General features: G+C 41.2%; 1 protein-coding gene across 5 annotated transcripts in view; it reads right to left on the bottom strand.

Moving 5' to 3' along the window:
* LOC149263294 (Transducin/WD40 repeat-like superfamily protein) overlaps positions 1–21,240 on the bottom strand; it is a 403,412-nt gene that overhangs the window by 154,870 nt on the left and 227,302 nt on the right. The gene's annotated exons all lie outside the window — the stretch shown is intronic.

The following is a 21,240-nucleotide window of genomic DNA, read 5'->3' as shown; positions in this document are numbered from 1 at the left end:
TTTTATTAGTAAGCAGTTTCAGAATACAATCTAGGTGTGTTGGCTTGATGGGGCCCGACCGAGGTTCGGAGTTAATTAGCCAAACAAATCCCTACATTACTGGCCCTTTCGGCATCAGCCCGCGGAGCGTGGACTAAAGTCTCACCCGAAGCAGTATGGGGGGATGCTGGAACAAACTTTCTACACACTGTAGATGTTTGAGGGGTCGATTTAGTCCAACTGTGAATACCTTCGCGCAGGTCACTTCATGCACTGTCCTGACCTACGAGACCTTCGCAATCTGTTATAACCGCCTTCACGCAGCCCTAACCAGGGGCTGAGATGCTTTCGCGCTGCTAGGGCAGCAATCTGCACTATTTCCCCAAGTTACACCGCGTTTCTTACTTATCTTCTTACAATTGTTAGTTAACTTCGCGCAAACAGATACCTTATCTCACATTTACTTAATCAACACAATCATATAAGTTTGTGCACCATATAAACAATGAAAATGCAATTTATACCCAATACATTCAATGCAAAAAACAGTGAATAAATACACAGGAATGGTATAAAACTTCTCTTTATTAATACTTCAACGGTTACAGACTCAACCTGCCATGCAAACTCAGTTGCATGGGTCCGCACACTCAATTGCGGACTACTAGGCCTCTGCGCACTCAGTTGCAGAGCCTTCTCCTACTCTAGACCCAAAGACTCGACTCTACACTTCAGACAAGACTCAATTCTTCACCCTTCATTCATGACTTCCTTCTATCTTATTTACAACTTAGAGCCTCGCTCTATTTATACAATCCCAGGGTCTGCAAACCATGGGTAGATCTCTAAAGCCGACATTACATTACAAAAATGAGGGCGGACACCCTATGACTCATTTACAAGCTCGCGCTCCGCGCCCCCAAAATGCAGAGTCTTTACATCAGATTTAGTCAAAATCTTGTCTTTAAGCCCCAAAACTTCCCTTAGGGAATCCCGCGCCCAACAGGATGCTAGAAATGGCTAACCCAACAGAGAATGCCCTCGACAGTAGTACCTCTCAGTCAGAGATAGATATCAGCCCCAATCTGCCCCATGAAATCTCCCAGCGTCAACCTCTAGGGTCTGCGTCAGCCTCTCTAGCCCAATGTTGGCCTCTCGGGGCTTTGCATCAACCTCTGGAGCCTCTGCGTGTCCCACGCTGGCCCTCCTCAAGCTCTACGTAGCTCTTGGCTGCCTTTGTGTGGCCTTTGGCTGCTTCTGTGTGGCCTCTGGTGGCCTCTCGCTGGCTCTGCGTCAACCCTCTCCCGACTTCTACGTTGATGCTCCCAGTACTATCTCTGCCTCTCTGCTACTGCATTCACTACCCCTCAATTGCAACTCTAATCACTCTTTCGATTTCCTCAACGAGCCCTACGCCAGAATATCAAATCCTTGATCAACTTGGTGTGTTCTCCAAGTGACCCTCAAGCCTCCTCTTATACTTTTCTCGTTGACAATTCAACCGCCGAGATTAAGTCCCTAATCAATGGCTAAGATTAGATCTGGCTTGATCGATGACTTTCGGACCATTCTAACTCAATTTAATATTAATTCACATTAATATTTTATTTTCCTAAGTTTAGACTTAGGGACTCCATTAAAAATATAATTATTTTAATATCTCCCAAGCTGGTTAGATTCCGCCCAAACAATTTCTGAGTATTGGAGATCTCATGTGCTTTAGCCTCTCCACTAATTTTTGTGGCTGGGGCACATCTGATGCTATCCCAAATCAACACTCCCTCTTAGCGAGGACTGCGCTCTAGTAATACTCCTCACTGAGCATCACCCTAATCATCTGGCATCGGTCCCTGTGTTGATGCTAGGCCTACTGCCCAACATCCTCTGCACTGCTACATCATGTACTGCTACCCATGGCCCTGCCACTGCCACTGCTGCATCTGTACGGCAGCTCCCTCTACATCCGTGTTGCTGCCCATGGCCCTGCCACTGCCACTATTGCATCTGCACTGCAACCCCTCTCATCATGTTGCATCGTGCTGCCCATAGCACTGCCACTGCTAACTGCTGCACTGCAACTCAGTTACTGAGAAGTAAGTAACTGATCTCCCAACTCTAACATCTCCGTCAGGCTAGAAACACTCCCGATGTTGAAGCTCCCTCTGTCACTGACAAGTGCTCCCTCTCTGACCTCTGCGCTACTGCAACAACTCTGTGCATCTCGCACTGTTGCCTCACGTTGTCCTGGGACTCCTACATTGTAGCTCCCTCTGTCGCTCTATTCACACCCATCTCTACCGACATCTGCCAGTCTTGCTACTCCTCTTCGAGGTTCTCGTAGCAATGTATAATCCAAGAGGTTAGGTACCTTGAGGATCTTGCCCGTCATCGTCTGTAGTCAGTCTGACTACAGCTCGATGTCTCCCCACTTCCTCTCAAGTGGCGTATGAGCACTCATGGCACAATCATCATCTGTCTCTACTTCTTTCTCCGCCCTTGCTAGCGCAGCCTTGCTCTCAAAAGCCTCTCCCTTGCTCTTGTTCCTTGGACACTAGCTCGCATAGTGACCCAGTTCCCCAAAGTGGAAGCATTTGACCTTGGAGACGTCCTTCTTTTGTTTCTCCTACTTTCCCTCAGATGCTAGGGCAGGATCCCCCTCTTCCTACTTCTTGATTCTAACCCCCTTGTCGCTGCTTCCCGCCTTGATTAGCCTTCTAATCTCTTCTTGACGAAGAGATGCCCACAGTTCCTCCCAATCTGGAAGGGTCGACCTACCCAGTATGCTCTAGACAAATACCTCCAAATCCTATGAGATTGCGTTCAATGCGGTCCTCACCAACATGTCCTCATCCGGCGTGGCCCCTATGGAAGTCAGTTGATCTCGGATCTCCTTCAATCGACCGAGGAAGCTGTCTATCTATTCTCCCTTCTTCATCTGGTATGATTGCAGTTGATTTTCGAGTAGCATCTTCCTCTACACGGAAGTATGCTGATACAATTTCGTGAGGGCCTCCCACATCGCATTTGTCGTGTCCTTTTCAGCAATATGTTGTACAACATGGTCCTTGACCTCATCAAGATGATGCCCTTGGCCCTTGCCATTTCCTCCTCATACTTTTCATTCTCAGCAGGGTCAACTGGGATCGCTATCGTGTTCAAGGCAAAGTGCTTGAAATGATTCCTGTCTAGAACGGACAAGATCTTGGCCTTCCAGACTACGAAGTTTGAGGCTCCATCCAGTCTGTCCTAATCTCTTACCCAATCACTGCCATTTCGCTACTCCTCTTTCGACTCTTCTGAGTCTCTCTACTTCCCTCCTAGAAGTTCTCGATGTGACTCCCTCTGAGCCTCGATTTCCCTCCTGGAAACCCCTCTGCCAATGTCGAGATGCCCCCATTCTGATTGTTAGTGCAGCTGCACCACCGATCCGGATTTCTTGGCTAGAAATCCTTGGTAGCAACTCCCTCCTCCTTGGTTTTGCCCTCTTAGGTACTGCTCTGACCACAGTACCCCACCAGCTTCACTCTGCAACTTACACACAGCCTCCTATGCCCCAGCAAACTAAAGGTTAGAGCCTCTAGGCTCTGCGCAATCCCAGCACCAGCAAAATCCACACCTTCTGGCCACGGGCGTCAATCCTCTTTGACTGAGAAAGATGACCGGGCACTACGTAGGTCAGGTCTTCTCCTCTTTGTCATTGTGTTGATCCTCTTCCCGGCTCGAACTAATGAAGCAGGCACTGCATCACCCCTTCCTAGCTGCTTCTCCACTAGGAACAACTTCCATCACTCGAGACAGTTGTTTCAGTGGTTGTTGCTCTGCTCGGCTGATGCCCTCAATTATCTTGTGATCTGCAACCACGCTCTGATACCATGTTAGAATTTCTAAGTATAACTATTAGAAATCCTTCCTGTACTTTCTGATTTATTTCTTCCTACTTGTTCTGTTAATTAACAAGTTATTTACCATGTAAATACTGAAAATAAATACAAGTACAGTCTCAACACATACAGATCATCAACTGAAGGAAAAACAAGCACACAAGTGACATCGTTATTTTTGCACTAATGTCCCTGGAAAAACCCAATGCGACAAAACCGATGCAGCTATCTGAGGGTTTTATTATTAAGTAGTTTCATAATACAATCTGGGTGCCAGAAATGGCTCACCCAATAGAGAATGCCCTCGGCAGTAGTACCTCTTAGTCAGAGACAGATATTAGCCCCAATCTGCCCCACGAAATCTCCCAGCGTCAACCTCTAGGGTCTGCATCAACCTCTCTGGCCCAGCGTCAACCTCTAGGGTCTGCATCAACCTCTCTGGCCCAGCGTCAACCTCTCTGGCCCAGCGTCAACCTCTAGGGTCGACGTCAACCTCTCTAGCCCAGCGTCAGCCTCGCTAGCCCAGCGTCAGCCTCTCTGGCCCAGTGTTAGCCTCTCGGGGCTCTGTGTCAGCCTCTGGAGCCTTTGTGTGTCCCACGCTGGCCCTCCTCAGGCTCTGCGCAGCTCCTGGCTGCTTCTGCGTGGCCTCTGGTGGCCTCTAGTTGGCTCTGCGTCAACCCTCTCCCGGCTTCTACGTTGATGCTCCCGGTACTATCTCTACCTCTCTGCTACTGCATTCATTGCCCCTTAGTTGCAACTCTAATCACTCCTTCGATTTCCTCAGCAAGCCCTACCTCAGAAAATCGAATTCTTAATCAACTCAATGTGTTCTCCAAGTGACCCTCAAGCCTCCTCTTATACTTTTCTCGTTGACAATTCAACGGCCGAGATTAAGTCCCTAATCAACGGCTAAGATTAGATCTAGCTTGATCCATGACTTTTGGACCATTCTAACTGTATTTTATATTAATTCACATTAATATTCTATTTTCCCTAAGTTTAGACTTAGGGACTCCATTAAATTAAACTCCATTAAAAATATTAATTATTTTAATCTCCCAAACTGGTTAGATTCTGCCCAAACCATTTATGGGTATTGGAGATCTCATGTGCTTTAGTCTCTCCACTAATTTTCATGGCTAGAGCACATCCAATGCTACCCCAAATCAACATCCTTTTCCATGTATTTAGATAGTACTTAACCTTCAAATGGTTTGGAGACTTTTCCTTTGATATGATCAATGACTTCATTTTCTTCGAGGACTATTTCTATCCTTCTTTTCCATGCAAGGAAGTTTGATGACCCAACCAGCTTATAGATCTCCTTGCAAAACGAAGTCATTTTACTACATTAGATTATAGAAGAAAAAGGTACTTACTTGTCAATTGAAGATAAAATCTTCAACTTGATCCCGTTGTTGATGATAATTGATGAAGATGTCTTGAGGTTCCTCGAATGATCTTCTTCAAGGATAAGGAGGTCATTGCTTCAATGATGGGGAGGTTGCCTTGGAACCTTTTGAAGATAATGATAATGTCCTTGATCTTGCTTCTCTTCATTGAATAGTCTACAAACTCTTTGAGGTTTCCTTTGGTGATGATAGAGTGCAGATCTCAGAAATACTTCTAGGGTTTTGACTTTCTCCAAGATGATATGATCTTTGACCTAGAAATGCTTCTCTTGGATGAATAGACTTCTAGTTGCCTTGATTTGTAGATCTATTCGCCTTGAGTAGAAATAAGGCTTTGGCCTTGATTATTTGATTGATGATCCCAAGACTTCTTTTGAAGTAGACTTTCTTCTTTGATCTAGGGTTTGATTCTTCAATGTAGATCTTGAACTTTCGCTTTGATATCCTTCAACTTGCTTTGATGCCTTTCTTGAAACTTGATCCTTGAGTGTCTCTTTGATTAGATGCCCTTTTCTTGACTTTGTCACCTTAGCTCTGATTCCATGTTGAGAAATCTAGGGCATCAATATTTAGGTGATTTCTCTACTTTGATAATTGCTTGTGAGAGCTTTTTCACTTCTTGATTATAATCTTCTCTTGCTTATGTTATTATAGTGTTCTTTTCATCAAGACAATTACCAATGCATGAACAATAAAGGAGACAAGAGACACAATATGTAGGTTGTCAACCAGGGCCAAAACCTCTCACTCTTTGAGAGGAAAACCCAAACGAATTCTTCTTATAGAAACTTCAATTGATGAATACCAAGACCAAGACCCTTGACTATTTGCCACTCCAAGACCAAGACACTAGTTCTTCTTCCGCTTCCTTGTTTACTCTTTCTCGGTTCCTTCTACTGCACTTAAGCTTCAGATTTCTTATTGTATGAGATCACTTGAGGTCACTGTACCAAATCCTGTGTTCACTTGTAATGACACTGAACTTCTCCTTCTGCAATGAGACCAAAATTGAAGTCACAATCCTTTGTGGTAGCACTGAGACTTCTTCCTGAGCTAGTATCGAGACCTTTTTCCTGAGATAGCACTGATATCTTTTCTTTGAGATAGCACCAAGACTTTTACTGAGATTTCACCGACATTATGGCATTGTGGTGTGACTTCATCACTGTGTATATATTGCAAACACTTGTTGTAGTAGCACCGTAGATAAGATCACCTATCCGAGTTCCTTTATCGAAATACTTGTCACTTCAATTGATATCTGAACTTGTCTCTGTACTTGTCACTGCAATTGTTATCCGAATTTCAGAGGTAGACAGAACTTCATGATTGTGAGATATGACCGAACTTATCTCTACAATCATGTACCCTTATCCAAGCTCCTTCGTCGAACTTGCCTCTGCAATCTATCCAAACTTCAAAGAGATTCGAACTTGCTTCTGTGGAATAGACCGAGCTCCCTATTTATAGTAATCTTCCCAAGAATATTAGTTGCATTATCTTATGAAGGGTTATGTCTCCAAATTAGGTGAGCCGACAAGAGTTTAGTACTTCATCTTGAAGCCGACTTGAACAGGAGTAACTTGTGCTTGTCTTGGAGGGCTATTTGACAATCCTATAGACTTATATACATTTGTAACATGCCCAAGAAGGGTTCTTCATACATGACATTGACTCTTTTTGACAAATCTTAAAGGCTCGCAATGGGAGCCATCTAAAAATAAAATCCCTTGCTCATGAAACCCAAGAGGCAAGTATTACAATAATAATTTTATTTTTCTTCTATACATCATTTACATAAAAATTACAATTACATGTCATTAAACCTAGTTACACTTTTCAACACTTAGAAGTACCCTTAATAACTTCAAAAGAAAATGGAATCAACAATAGTTCAAGACATCACTTGCACTTGGTTCTTTGGGTTGTAATGCTTCTTTGGGCCAAAGAACAAAACAAAACAGCAAACCCTTCTCAAAAGGAGTCCATGCTATTCTATAGTTGAAGCAGTTGTGGGATCTGCAAAAAGAAAAGGAGATTGGAAATTGGCTTTTTGCACTTGGGTCAGATTTGAAGAACGTGAAGGTGACTGAAAAGGCTCTCCTTAATCTGGAAAAATTAAGTTCACAACTTTTCAAGGTGAGGCAATCGGATTTGAGGATTCTAAATTGGGCTCTAAATCCAACAATGCTTTCCTTGATACAACAAAAATTCTTGGAGCACACTTGAGAGGCGGTCAAACTTATTGTTGCCTCTTGTCTTAGTGAGATCATACGGATAACTCTTACTTTGGCAGCTTAATAACAAATTCCAACCATTGGACTAAATTCCTCTTTCCAAGAGGACTAGAATTGACCTTTGAACCACTTAATTCAAACATGGGAAAGTGTATTTTTGAAGTGAAGCCCACAGTTGCAAAAATTGTCAAGGTTGGCCTAAAGGACAAATTGCCACTCCGATGTTGCATATAAATACAAGTGACCTCAAGCTCATTTGGACATCACATCATCACATTCTTCTTCTCCCTTGATTTATCTGAAGCAGCCGAATTTTCTTAACACGTGTGAGGGACTTGGAGGCTAGGTTGACTTTTTGCGTTGGCTTTCTGCAAATGGACAGTTTGACCGAGTTTGACTTCATGTTTTGACTTACTTTGAGTGCAAAAAATTTATTCTCAGAGGTCGCATTCACTGGCACTAAAACCGAGAGAATCTAGGCACTTTGACGAGGTATTGACTCCTGATTTGATGGCAAGAAATTATAGATTTGACCGCAGGGAATTCTCTTGTTTTTTATTGGACTTTTGTTGACAGTTGACTATTTTGGATTGACTTTGACTAGCAAGCAAGGTCGGGTTTGTGGGTTGTTAACCGAGCTACTAAGGGACTGTTTTGAACTTTGATTATTGACTGGTTAGGGCACACATTGCCACTGTTGACTACGGTTGACTTGGATAGGTTATCTCAAGAGTTGACTTTTGTTGACTCTCTCTCTCTTGACTCTGATTTGGATAGTTGCTTAGCATATTGACATACTTGGATATTGGATATTGGAAATTGGCTAGTCAAATTCTGACTTTGACTCTTAGACGATGTACTCTCTTTGCAGAACATTTGAAGACAATCTAATAGACGAAGAATTGCAAAGGGTTTTCCCCTTTGTGGGGTTTTTCCCTGGTCATTGACCAAATATTGTGTCTCTTGTCTCTTGGTTGTCATTCATTGTGCATTTTTATAATTGTTCTATCTACTATTGCTCTATCGTCATTGATTAATTGAAGAAGTGAAATTGTAATATGGATGCTACTGGAAATTGTTGAAGAAATAGTTGCAGCATAGAAAAATTCTTGATGAAAACTTAACATGGTATTAGAGTTGAGGTAAAGACAAGCCCAAGAGACATAGAGCAAGAGAATCCATTTTCTAGCAGCTGAATTTTGATCTGGTAAAAAATGTCTACCTCATACTTCAAGGATAATGAAAAGTTAGTTGATGCATCTAGCTTTGCAGCTTGGAAGACCAAAATCAATGTCACCTTACATGAGTATGATGTCTTGGAATACATGGAAGGAAAGGTTTCAGCACCTCCAGAAAATGCTCCCCAAGCTGCCAAGTCCAAGTTCAAGAAAGGTGAAATTAAAGCTAAGAAGATTATTACTGATTCTTTACGAGATCATCTACTTGTCTATATTTCATCTTTGAAGACATCCAAGGAAATGTACGATACAATTGTGGGCATGTGTGAAGTGAACAATTTGAGCCACATTATGGATTTGAAAAATCAACTCAAGGAATCTAAGATGTAGAAGGGAGAGACCATTCAATCATTCTTCATGAGAATCACTAAAATCAGGGATTAACTCCGGATTGCTCAAGAATTGTACCTGACAAGGAATTGGTGATTACTACCCTTAGTGGTCTTCCTTCATCATGGGACATGTTCATTACTTCTATCAACAATAGAGAAAGGATCCCTACTTTTGATGAGCTACTTTCTCTATGCAATCAAGAGGAAAGAATGATGATATCTAGGGGAAGAATTCAAAGACCAAATGAAGGAGAGCCTAAAGCCTTCGTTGCTCAAGGGAAGAATAAGAATAAAAAGAAAGGAAAGGGAAAGCCATCTAATTCAAGACGACCTCCTCAAGCTAACCGAGACTCCAAGGACTCAAGGAGACGAGATAGAGATGTCGAATGCTATAATTGTCATCAAAAGGGTCACTATGCTCGAGATCGCCCCAAGAAGAGAGATGAACCAAGAAGAAACACTTCAAGGTCCTACAACAATCACCGTGGCTACAACAATAACAGGTCATATGATAGAAGAAATGATAGAAGAGATGGAAGAAGGAACGATAGAAGAAGAAGAGACTCTCCTAATGATCATGAAGAAAGCTATCATCCACAAAGGAGGTCAAGAAATTCCAGGTATGAAAGCAATGCTACTAATCAATCTGAATATACTGCTATGTTTGCTCTTTCTAGATCCTCTCCTCTGGATGCTTGGGATATCTGGTTGGTTGATAGTCGGGCCTCTCACCATTTCTCTGGGTATAAGGAAGTTCTCTCTAAATTGGTAGTGAGGGAGTCAAGTTTGAAGATTATTCTTGGAGATAACTCCACTCATCCCGTCAAAGGCTTTGGGTCTGTCAAATTTCACTTGGACTCTAAGGAATCTGTTTTGCTTCATGATGTGATGTATGTGTCGGGATTGAAGAAGAATTTGGTATCCATATCTGCTTTGGAAGACAAAGGAATGAGGGTCGCATTCATCAAGGGAAAAGTACTTACTTGGCCTATTGTATCCTCTATGAGAGATGCCTTCACATTAGGATCTAAATTTTAAGGACTCTATAGAGTCACTGGAAGACCTCTTCTAGTAATGGTCCATGATACAAATCATCAAAGCAAGTTGTGGCACCGAAGGCTGGCCCATCTTCACTATGAAGCACTTCCAAAATTGAAGAAGTTGGTTTCTGAGATTCTCGATGTTCAAGCTCAACATGATGGAATATGTCCAAGGTGTGCCAGTGGAAATAAGACAAGGGGACAATTCCCTCTAGCAAAAACAAGACAAAATACATCCTCCATCTCATTCATTATGATAGTTGTGGTCTGATGCTATACATTCACTTGGTGGCCATCTCTATTATATTACCTTCATCGACGATTTCTCAAGAAAGACATGGATATATTACTTGAAGCACAAGGATGAGGCCTTTAAAATGTTCAAGGAATTCAAAGCTTTGGTCAAAAATCAAACAGGAAAGAAAATTAAGATCTTCAGGTCCGACAACGGTGGGGAATACATCTCAAATGAATTCATAGACTTTTGCAAGAAGGAAGGTATCAAAAAGGAGACTATTGTGCCCTACAATCCTGAACAAAATGGAGTAGCTGAGAGAAAGAACCAGTCTATTGTAGAAGTTTCCTGAGCCATGCTCCATGATCAAAAGTTGTCGAAATTCCTTTGGGGAGATGAAATAAACACAACAATATATGTTCAAAACACGGTTCCTCATCAAGCATTGGACAACAAGACCCTCGAAGAAGTATTCACAGGTGTCAAGCCCGGCATTGGTCACCTAAGTATATTTGGCTGCCCCGTATATTTCCATGTGCCGAAGGACAAAAGAAACAAGTAGGAATCCACTAGAAGAAAAGGTATGTTTGTCAGATATTGTGAAGATTCTAAAGCATTTAGAATATATATACCTGGTCAAAGGAAGGTTAAAATTAGCAGGGATGTAACATTTGATGAAGATGTTGCCCTTGGAAAAGCAAGGGACCTTCCTCCGCCTCCTCCTCCTGAGAAGAAGAATGATGATATGGATATTCTAGAAGGTCCATCCATGCCTGAATCTGAGAGAAACATTGTTGGTGATTCATGGAGCCCACGGACCCCTTGGATCCTCCTCCATGTGACCGTCCTACCAGGAATAAGCCACTTTGGCTTCATAATGCATTACAAGATACCAAGAGACACATTCCCGCCAGAGGGACCTTTAGAAGTCGTGCAGGTACCAAGGATATGTGGTGGCAATGAGCAATATGATTCAAGCAGAGCCTCCCACCTTTGAAGAAGTTGTGAAGGAACAAGTTTCGAAGGATGTTATGGCTAAAGAATACGAGTCAATTATGAAGAACGATGTATGGGATGTTGTGCTGAGACCGAAGGGGAAATCTATGGTGACTTCAAAATGGCTCTACAAAATCAAGCATGGGGTTGATGGAAGCATCAACAAATAGCTCGAGGGTTCTCCCAAAAGGAGGGAGAGGATTATGATGATATATTTTCTCCAGTTGCTCGCTACACCACCATTCTATCCATCATTGCACATGCAGCTAGTCAAGGTTGGACTCTTCACCAGATGGATGTGAAGACTACCTTCTTGCATGGTTTGCTTCAAGAAGAAGTATATGTTGAACAACCTCCAGATTTGAAGTTCATAAGAGGAAGACTCATGTGTGCCGATTGAAGAAAGCTCTTTATGGATTGAAGCAAGCCCCCCGTGCCTAGTATGCCCGCATTGACAGTTACTTGACAAAGTTGGGATTCACAAGGAGCAGTGTCGATCCAAACTTGTACTTCAAATTGGTCCAAGGTATGCCTCTCATTTTGGTATTATATGTTAATGACTTATTCTTGACAAGTGCAGACCCTCTCATTCTTGAATGTAAGAGGGAGTTGGCTTCAGAATTTGAGATGAAAGACCTTGGTTTTATGCACTATTTCCTGGGACTAGAAGTATGGCAAAGACTGGGCGACATTTGTCCCAAGGAAAATATGTTGTGAAACTGTTAGAGAGATTTGGCATGGTAGAAAGCAAGTCCTTGCCTACACCTATGGAGATGAATTTCAAGAAGTTATGTGGAGAGGTTGTCGGAACGGGCCTAGCAAACCATTCTGAGTATAGACAATTGGTTGGTGCTTTGATGTTTCTCGTGAACACTCGCCCTGACATATGTTTTGCAATCAACACTTTGAGCCAGTTTATGATCGAGCCTCACCATGTACATTGGGTCATTGCCAAACACGTATTGAGATATCTACATGGGTCTATGAACCCTGGACTGAGATATGCCACTGGACATGTTAGACTACATGGATATACAGATGCAGATTGGGTTGGCATGTTGTTGACAGGAAGAGTACTTCTGGATGTTGTTTTAGTCTTGGGTCTACCATGATATCGTGGATGAGAAGGAAGCAGAAGTCTATAGCCCTTAACACAGTTGAGGCCAAGTATATTGCAACCAACCTGGCCAGTTGTGAAGCAGTTTGGTTGAGGAAGCTCTTTCGAGAGCTATTTGAGCAGGTCCTAGACACAACAATTATCTATTGCGACAACAAGAGATGGATTCGTTTGTCAGAGAATAATGTGTTCCATGACAAGTCCAAGCATATAGAGATCAAATATCATTACATTCAAGACATGGTGCAGAGAGGAGTCGTAAAACTCCTTCACATTTCGAAAGATGAGTAGATAGTCGATATCCTTACCAAGGCTTTGCCAAAAGAGAAGTTCTTGGTCTTCAGAGAGTAGCTTGGACTAGTTGAGATGACCCTTTCGGATAAGGGTCCAGATTGATCAAGAACACTAAGTAGTGCTCTTCCCCCCTAGTTGAGCTCCCAAGGTGAGGAATGGAGTTGATGGGCTCTTGGGGATGAGAGACCTCTAACCAATAAGGTGTAGAGACCTAGGATCTCCATTAGTCAGAGTATGCCCCATTTAGCGTACTGCCCACTCTGTGTGATAACCTCCCCATCTGGCCAATGGGATGAGGGACTTGGGATAGAGTGTGATCCTTACGCATTGGGGTAGGTTGATCTTTCCCATTGTCTTTAGTTTCGGGTGGTAGGTATGGCTCCCTACTGATGATGATGATGATTCTGAGTGGTAGCTAAGTCTCCTCGATGACAATGGAATCAGGGTAGTAGCTAAAGCTCCCCTACAGCAATTCTTCTTCTTTAGATTCGAGAGTGTTCAGCATGACATGAGCAGAGACAAGTAGAGATGAGCAGGGATGCACATGACATGATGATGAGATACTTATGATAATTACATGGTTCAGTTGGAATTTCTCCCTAGTTGAGAGGGAGTCTTAATTTGGCAGCTCAATGACAAATTCCAACCATTGGACTAAATTCCTCTTTTCGAGAGGACCAAAATTGACCTTTGAAGCACTTGATTCGAACATGGGAAAGTGTATTTTTGAAGTGAAGCCCACAGTTGCACAAATTTTCAAGGTCGGCCTAAGGACAAATTGCCCCTCCAAAGTTGCATATAAATACAAGTGACCTCAAGCTCATTTGGACATCACATCAACACATTCTTCTTCTCTCTCTTGATTTATTTGGTTCGTACAGGTCTGAGGCAGCCAAATTTTCTTCACACATGCAAGGGTCTTGGAGGCTAGGTTGACTTTCTGCATTGACTTTCTGTAGCTGGACAGTTTGACCATAGTTTGACCAAGTTTGACTTCATGTTTTGACTTACATTGAGTGGGAAAATTTGGATTTTCAAAGGCTAAGTTGACTAGCACTAAAACCCAGAAAATATGGGCACTTTGACCAGGCATTGACTTCTAATTTGACTGCAGGAAATTGCAGATTTGACAGCAGGGAATTCTATCTCCTTTGACTGGACTTTTGTTGATTGTTTTGGGCTGACTTTGACCATCAATCAAGGCCAAGTTTGTGGGTTGTTGACCGAGCTACTAAGGGACTGTTTTGACCTTTGGTTGTTGATTGGTTAGGGCACACATTGTTGCTGTTGACTGTTGTTGAATTGGACAGATTTGCTCAAGAGTTGACTTTTGTTGACTCTCTCTCTCTTGACCCTGATTTGGATAGTTGCTTGGCATATTGACATATTTGGATATTGGCTAGTCAAAGTTTGAATTTGACTCTTGGATCATGTACTATCTTTGCTGAACATTTGAAGACAATCTAATAGAAGAAGAATTGCAAAGGGTTTTCCCCTTTGTGGGTTTTTCCCTGATCATTGTCCAAATATTGTGTCTCTTGTCTCTTGGTTGTCTTTCATTGTGCATTTGTGTAATTGTTCTATCTACTATTGCTCTACTGTCATTGGTTAATTGAAGAAGTGAAATTGTAATTTGGATGCTATTGAACATTAACAGTTGCAGCACAGAACAATTCTTGATGAAAAAATAACAATAACTTCACCCATGCCTCCTTAGAATGATGACATTATGGGGGGAAGTTTTTCAGCTGATAGAAGAAAGTTTTCAGGGGCTGCATGACACCTTGGGTCCTACCTATGGAAAGAGGCTCAAGATCTTAGAGATCATGGTTGGACTTATGGGTAACCATGTTGCCATCTACAAGTCACTGCAGTCCAGATTGTTGGCCATTTGGAGGAAGGAACAAGTTGTCTCACCTGTTGCTTGTGAACTAGTCGAGAGGTTGGTTGACCAAAACATGAAGTTGTTCAGAAGGAAATTGACCAAGGAGGAGTTGATGAGGATGCATGTTTGTGATGAAGACAAGGGTTCAAAGGTTCAAACAATCAGCAAAAATGAATTAATGAGGCAAAATCCTTGTTTCAGCTGCAAAGGACCTTGGGAGCCTAATCACTCATGCTCAAGAAAAATTGTCACAGGGGTAGGACAGGAGGAGAGTCCTTCTGATGAGAGTGCGATGGGTTCTTCTATTGATGTTGACCATGAGCCATCATGTGAAGATGTTCGTAGCATTTCATCCATGCATCCATGTTTGATGGTTAAAAAAGGTGAGCAGCAAATTGATCCATGTGTGAAGGAGAAGACATTAAAGAAGATATGAGGCATAAGTCATCTTTGGCGAGCCAGTTAAAGGCTCAAGTTGGAGTCATGGTTAAGGGAGTTGAGTATCTGCCTTTGGAGCCAAACATTGATGAGGTGCAAATAGATGCAAAGGCATCTAGCAGGGCTCCAGAACTTTCAAATGGTAGCCACCTAGAGAAGATTGAGAATTTCAGGATTAATCTTATGGCGTTGAAGCAACAGGTTCAGACAGTTTGAGGCATCATCTTGCAGCAGAAAAGTAAAATTGAGGAGCTTAGAGTGAAATGTATCGAATCAACAGCCAAGTTGTCTAGCACTAAGGGATGGTTAAAGTCCTTAGCAAGGCAGCAAGAGGAGTATATTTAGGAGTTTCAGAGTAGCCCTCTTCAGGAGTACATAGACAGAGCATGTGCTACTATTAGACCACTTCAGCATAGTGGAGAGAAGCTTTGGTATGGTCGAGAAGGCGTTGAGCCTTCTAGTTGGTTTTTACGGGTTGGCCAAGATCAAGAGATGGACCAGCTCTTTAGGAGCATCCCAATCAGTATCAAGGAGGTGCAGCATCAGCATGATGGGATTGTTTCTTGTGCGAACATGTATGCACAAGATCCATGCCAGATGATGGATTGGCGAGAGGTTATGAGTTGGTATTCTATTGATGAGGCGATATTATTAGTCAAGGGCCTAGCACAATAGGAGTCCTTAGACATAGGCGTGGATGGATTGTTGGTGGCAATGGGATCCAAGAGGATCTATTGGTCACAAGATGAGCCTAAGGTTTGTTTGGGATCCGGGTATCGAGTGTTCCATTTATGATTGGATATCATGGAGGCATGATGTAGCAAAATGGTTTGTATGGGATCCTAGTATTGGTGTACAAATGCCTCTACAGTTGATAGATGTAGATTGCTTGAGGGAAAGCAATCTTAGGGCGGGAGGATTTGTAATGTCCCCATTTTCAGTTTCCCTTATAATGCAGTTAGGATGGATTTCCAACATGTGCGATACCCAGGTCACAGGAGCAAGATTACATCATCAGTGGGCCCACAGGGTTTTCGAGGAATTTTATGGGGTCCGACAAGGTTTGCTCACTATATTTCATCATCAGAATCAATAATGCATTGTTTGTTCTTGGTTCTGTTACATTCTGATCATTCTCAGAAAACAAGGTTATTATCACCATATTTTAATTCAATATGCTAAAGGTGTAACTTGGAGCAGTTTATCTGAAGAAACACCTTAGTGTAATAGCTCATTCGAACCAAGGACAAAAATATCTACAAGATGGGATGGTGAAAAGAGACTTCCAGTGGTCGAAAAAAGCGTGGTGGTCGATCAATCATTTCCCAAGATTAAAATTGACTTTAATTAGTCACTTTATTAAATAAAAAAGGGAAAAAGTGCTTAATTGGAGAAAAAGGCAAGAAAAGGAAAAGTGACTTAAATAAAATTAAATAAAAAGCCACTTAATAAAGTAAAGAGGAGAAGCTTCTAGAGAGGAGAAAAAAATAATAAAATTAAGCGCTTCTAGTAGGCCAAAGAGAGATCTATCCAATCTTTAAAATGAGGGAGAGCAAGTCATTTGACATATCTTGGATTTGAGTATTCTTTTGTGGAGAGATTCTGGGAACGAAGTTCTTAGCTTCAATTAGCTCCAAGACAAAAACCCTTGGGTTTCCTTGTGTGAGTTGGATGAAAACCCAACCCATTGTTGAGGAGATTTCATCCAAAAATCTCATGGAGCTTCAATGGTATCAAATAGAGGTTAGATCTAGAGCAGATCTGAGGAATGGAGTAGGAATCATTCTGATCTCCAATTTTGGCTTCACTGATGTAATAGCTATTGTTAACCATTGGTTGGGTGTTGAAGTTTCTAAGTCTACCAGTTAGAAACCCTCCATGCACTTTACTGATTTATTCCTACCTACTTGTTCTGTTACTTAACAAGTTATTTACAATGTAAATATTGAAAATAAACACTAGTGCATGCTCAACATATTACAAATCATCAACTGAAGAAAACAGAAACAATCACACCAAATGACATCATTATTTTTGGACCAATGTCCCCAGAAAAACCCAACGCGGGAAAACTAGTGCAGCTATTTGAGGGTTTTCTTATTAAGCAATTTCAGAGTACAATCTGGGTGCCAAATCTGGCTTACCTAACGGAGAATGCCCTTGGCAGTAATACCTCTCAATTTGAGACAAATGTCCCGGCTGAAACCCTGGATAAACCCTCCGACAGCTCCTCAGCTCCAATCAGCCCCAGAAACCCCAGCGTCTGCCTTTCTGGACTGCGTCAACCTCTTTGTGCCCAACGCTGGCCCTGCGTCACCTTGAATGGGTGTGTGTCAGCCTCAAGAAGCCCTGCATCAGCAATGCTGACCTCTCTGAAGCACTGCGCAGCTCCTGGCTACCTTTGTGTGGCCCTGCGTGAGCCCTAGCTGCCTCTGCGTCACTCTCTCTAGCTCCTGCACTGATCTCTCGGCACTATCTCTGCCTCTCTGTCTCTCTGTACTCAATGCCCCTCAGCTGCAACTCTGATCACTGATTCTATCTCTCTTAGCAAACCGCGCTCTAGAGAATAGAATGACTGATCATTTGGTGTCCTCTCCAAGTGACCCTCAAGCCCCCTCTATACTTTTCTCATTGACATATCAACAGCCGAGATTAAATCCCTAATCAACGGCTAAGATTATATCTGGCTTCATCCATGTCTTTTGGACCATTCTAACATAGTTTTATATTAATCCACATTCATATTTTAATTTTTCTAAGTTTAGACTTAGGGACTCCATTAAAAATATTAATTATTTTAATATCTCCCAAACTGTTTAGAATCTGCCCAAACCCTTTCAGGGTATTAGAGATCTCATGTGCCCCAACCCCCAACCTCTCCACCAAACTTCGTGGCTAGAGCACATCCGATGCTACCCCAAATCAACATTGGGGTTATTTAATATAATAATAAGGTTGAATTTTCCTATGCTTTCTTGTGTTAATTCAAAGTTTGCAATATTTATCATGTAAAATTCTACAAATTTATGGTGTAATTTTGCCGTAGTTATTTTTAGCTAAATATTGTGAAAGGAATATTGCAATTTATTATAATGATCCTTTATTGAAGCCTTATATATTTTATGATATAACTCATGGAAGAGAATCTCATGGATGTGAGAAAGCCCAGTAGAAGCATAGGATGAGATAATACATGGAGGAAAATGAACTGAGAGATACACAATTATTGAACTAAGAGAAAGGAATGTTGAAAATATGATAAAGTTAGATCATGAGGAGTTATGCCCTTCAACTTCACCAGGGACTATTATTAGGAGTGGTTTACATTGTAGTGGATGGCTTTGTGGTATGGCAAAATGTGACAGTGATGTTGGGTTCAATGGTGTTGGGATGGTACAACATATATATGTTGGAGCATTCTACAAGCATATTTGGGATTTTAGTATTGATACACAGGTTTTGGATTGCTTGAGGGCAAGTAATCTCGGGAAGGGAGGATTGTAATGTCTCCTTTTCGAATGGTCGCCGACTCAGTGGCCTATTTCATTCCCATAGGTTATAGAGGGAAAAAGGGGATCAATTATTTTAATTGTTTGACTGTTGTTCAGGTGAAAAGAGCAACATTTAGAAGTGACAGTGAATAATTAAATTAAAAGGGTGCTATTAAGTGACTATGGGAAAAATAATAAAAACTTTATGAAGTCCCTTTATATTATTGAGCGGAAAAAATGAAAAAGGGGGAGATCCATGGTATTTTGATGACCCATGGCATTGACCCATCATACTCTGATGATTCATGGTATTGACCCATGGTATTCTAATGAAAAAAGTTAAAAAATGATAATTGGAGCTCACTTTTGAGTATGCATTGGTTATTTGTCTAAATTGATTTGGTGAGCTCTCAGAGCTTATGAGAAAAAGGGTGAGAACCCTAGTGAGGAATAGTTTCGATGGTGAGACATATCCACCCTAGCTAATCAAGATCAGTTTCGGTGATAAAACATATCCACCCTCTCCAGACAAGAAGTATGAATCATCCAGATTCCTCATAGGTGAGGATATTGAAGGAAGAACTACATTTCAACATGAGATGAAGGAAGCTTGACGAAGAACATATTCATCTATTGTTAGTAGCTCTAAAGGCCACATTTCATCAAGGAAATTATCTTGGGAGACTGAATTGTTGGAGAAGCCACATCTCTTTGAGGAGGTCGAGTTTCATATTGAGAGGCCAAGTTTATTTGCAGTTGCATTTGGAGGCCATATTCTTTTGTGGATAGCCTTCTTCATCCATTCCTTGCATCCAAATCATATCAATTGCTGGAGAAACTATCAAGTTCCAAAAATAATCCTTGTAGGCAATTTTTTATAGTATAATAAGAAATTGGTTGATTGGTGTTTAATTGGCAAATTTTACTAAGTAAAATTATTTTGGTGGTTTCCTAAATTTTATTGAGTGAGGTTCCTCATTATTTTCCAAGTGTTGGAAGAATTAATTGTTTGCAAAGTGTCAGAAAAATGCTTAATGGAAATATTTAGAGATTTTATGCAAGTTGAGTTGGCCTATTTGGCAAGGAACATTACAAAAGTTATTTATCTCAAGAAATATATTCTAGGTTGAGAATCAAGGTATACTAAGCTGAAGATCCACTTTAATCTTCAATCGCCAATTTTGTTGCAAACTTATATTATAAGCATGTGCTCATTGGGAATACAAACACAGAGTTTGTCGAGGCACGGATCTCCTGTGATAAATTTTCAGATATGTTACCGGATCCATGGGTCTGGGTAGTTGGATCTGCGAATCCTCGGATCATATACGGATTCGGATCTAGATCCGCCAGGATCTGCTCAGTTCACTTTAGAGTCCTGTTAAAAAAATGTGTGTCAGAACCAGTGTTGAAAATATCGGTATCGGCAAAATATCGACGAGGGTCCAGAAAACATCTTATCGGCAATATTGGCGAAAATATTGGCAAATATCGGCAAGCATAAAAAATGCATAATATATTCATTTTTTCAGATTTCTAAACATATAAAGCAATAAAAACATGAACTAAACACATTGGCACATAAATATGAAGAAAGCACTGATATATATGATGTCAAATAGAAATAATACATCAAACTTCAAAGGCGATACCAAATCCTGTTGATCCCTAATAATTGTCCAATCAAGGACTCAAACAAAATAACATCACATATCCTGTTGATCCCTGATAATTGTCCAATCAAGGACTCAAACAAAATAACATCACATATCTTGCTGACCCCTGATAATTGCCCAATCAAGGACTCAAACAAAATAACATCACATATATAAAACTTTAAAAGTATTTCATCATCATGAGTTATAAACTTATATGTAGCAAAAATTGCAAAACAAATAAAACTAGCAGCTATCTATCTGAGACCATTGGTCTCTCCCTAGCAGCTTTCTTTCTGTCTTGTTCAGCAATTGCTCCAAGAGATTTTTGTATAACCTCTGCACTAGAAACCATACAAGGCATTACATCTGCATCATGTGCAGGGAGTCTAGCCAGATGGTATTTTAATCGTGTAACCCCTCCTGACATCTTGGTCCCACACAATTTGCATGATATATATGCCCGATTTTCCCCACCAACAACCTCCCCATACTCCCAAAATGGGTCCAAGGCTTTTGGCATATTTGACATTTGTAGTGAACTAATTCAAACCTAGGGCACAAAAAAAACAAAAAATTGGCATTAAACCCCTCAACACAAAAAATAATAAGTAATAACCACCTCATTTAAAAAAAAAATACTACATCATTTCATTTTGCAATGTGAATGAAAAATGGCAATAAGAGGGTGCATAAGAAAGTTGAAAAAAAAATGAAGCTTGATGTCCAAATATGGAGAAAACCCTTGCATTGGCTCATGGGCATGAAAATCATAGCAAATGGAAAAAAAACAAATAAACAAAATGTTGATAGGCAAAAAGGCAAGGGGGTTTTAAGAACATACCTGTTAATGGAAGAAATGAAGTTTGTCTCACTATTCTTCAATCTTTGATCCATAGAAAAATCTTAGTTGGTAGTGATACTCATTGTTTGATCCTCAAACCCTCCTTGACAACCACCACAAAACTCTTCCCCTTCCTTCTCCAACACTCAGAAACAAAAATGAAGAA

This window comes from Pinus tabuliformis, chromosome 6, assembly GCF_031772625.1.
Source record: "Pinus tabuliformis cultivar Carrire ecotype Pingquan chromosome 6, CPIR1, whole genome shotgun sequence".
Classification (NCBI taxonomy): Eukaryota; Viridiplantae; Streptophyta; class Pinopsida; order Pinales; family Pinaceae; genus Pinus; species Pinus tabuliformis.
The sequence above is the reverse complement of the archived record's forward strand: the minus strand, read 5'-3'. Positions and strand labels throughout refer to the sequence as shown.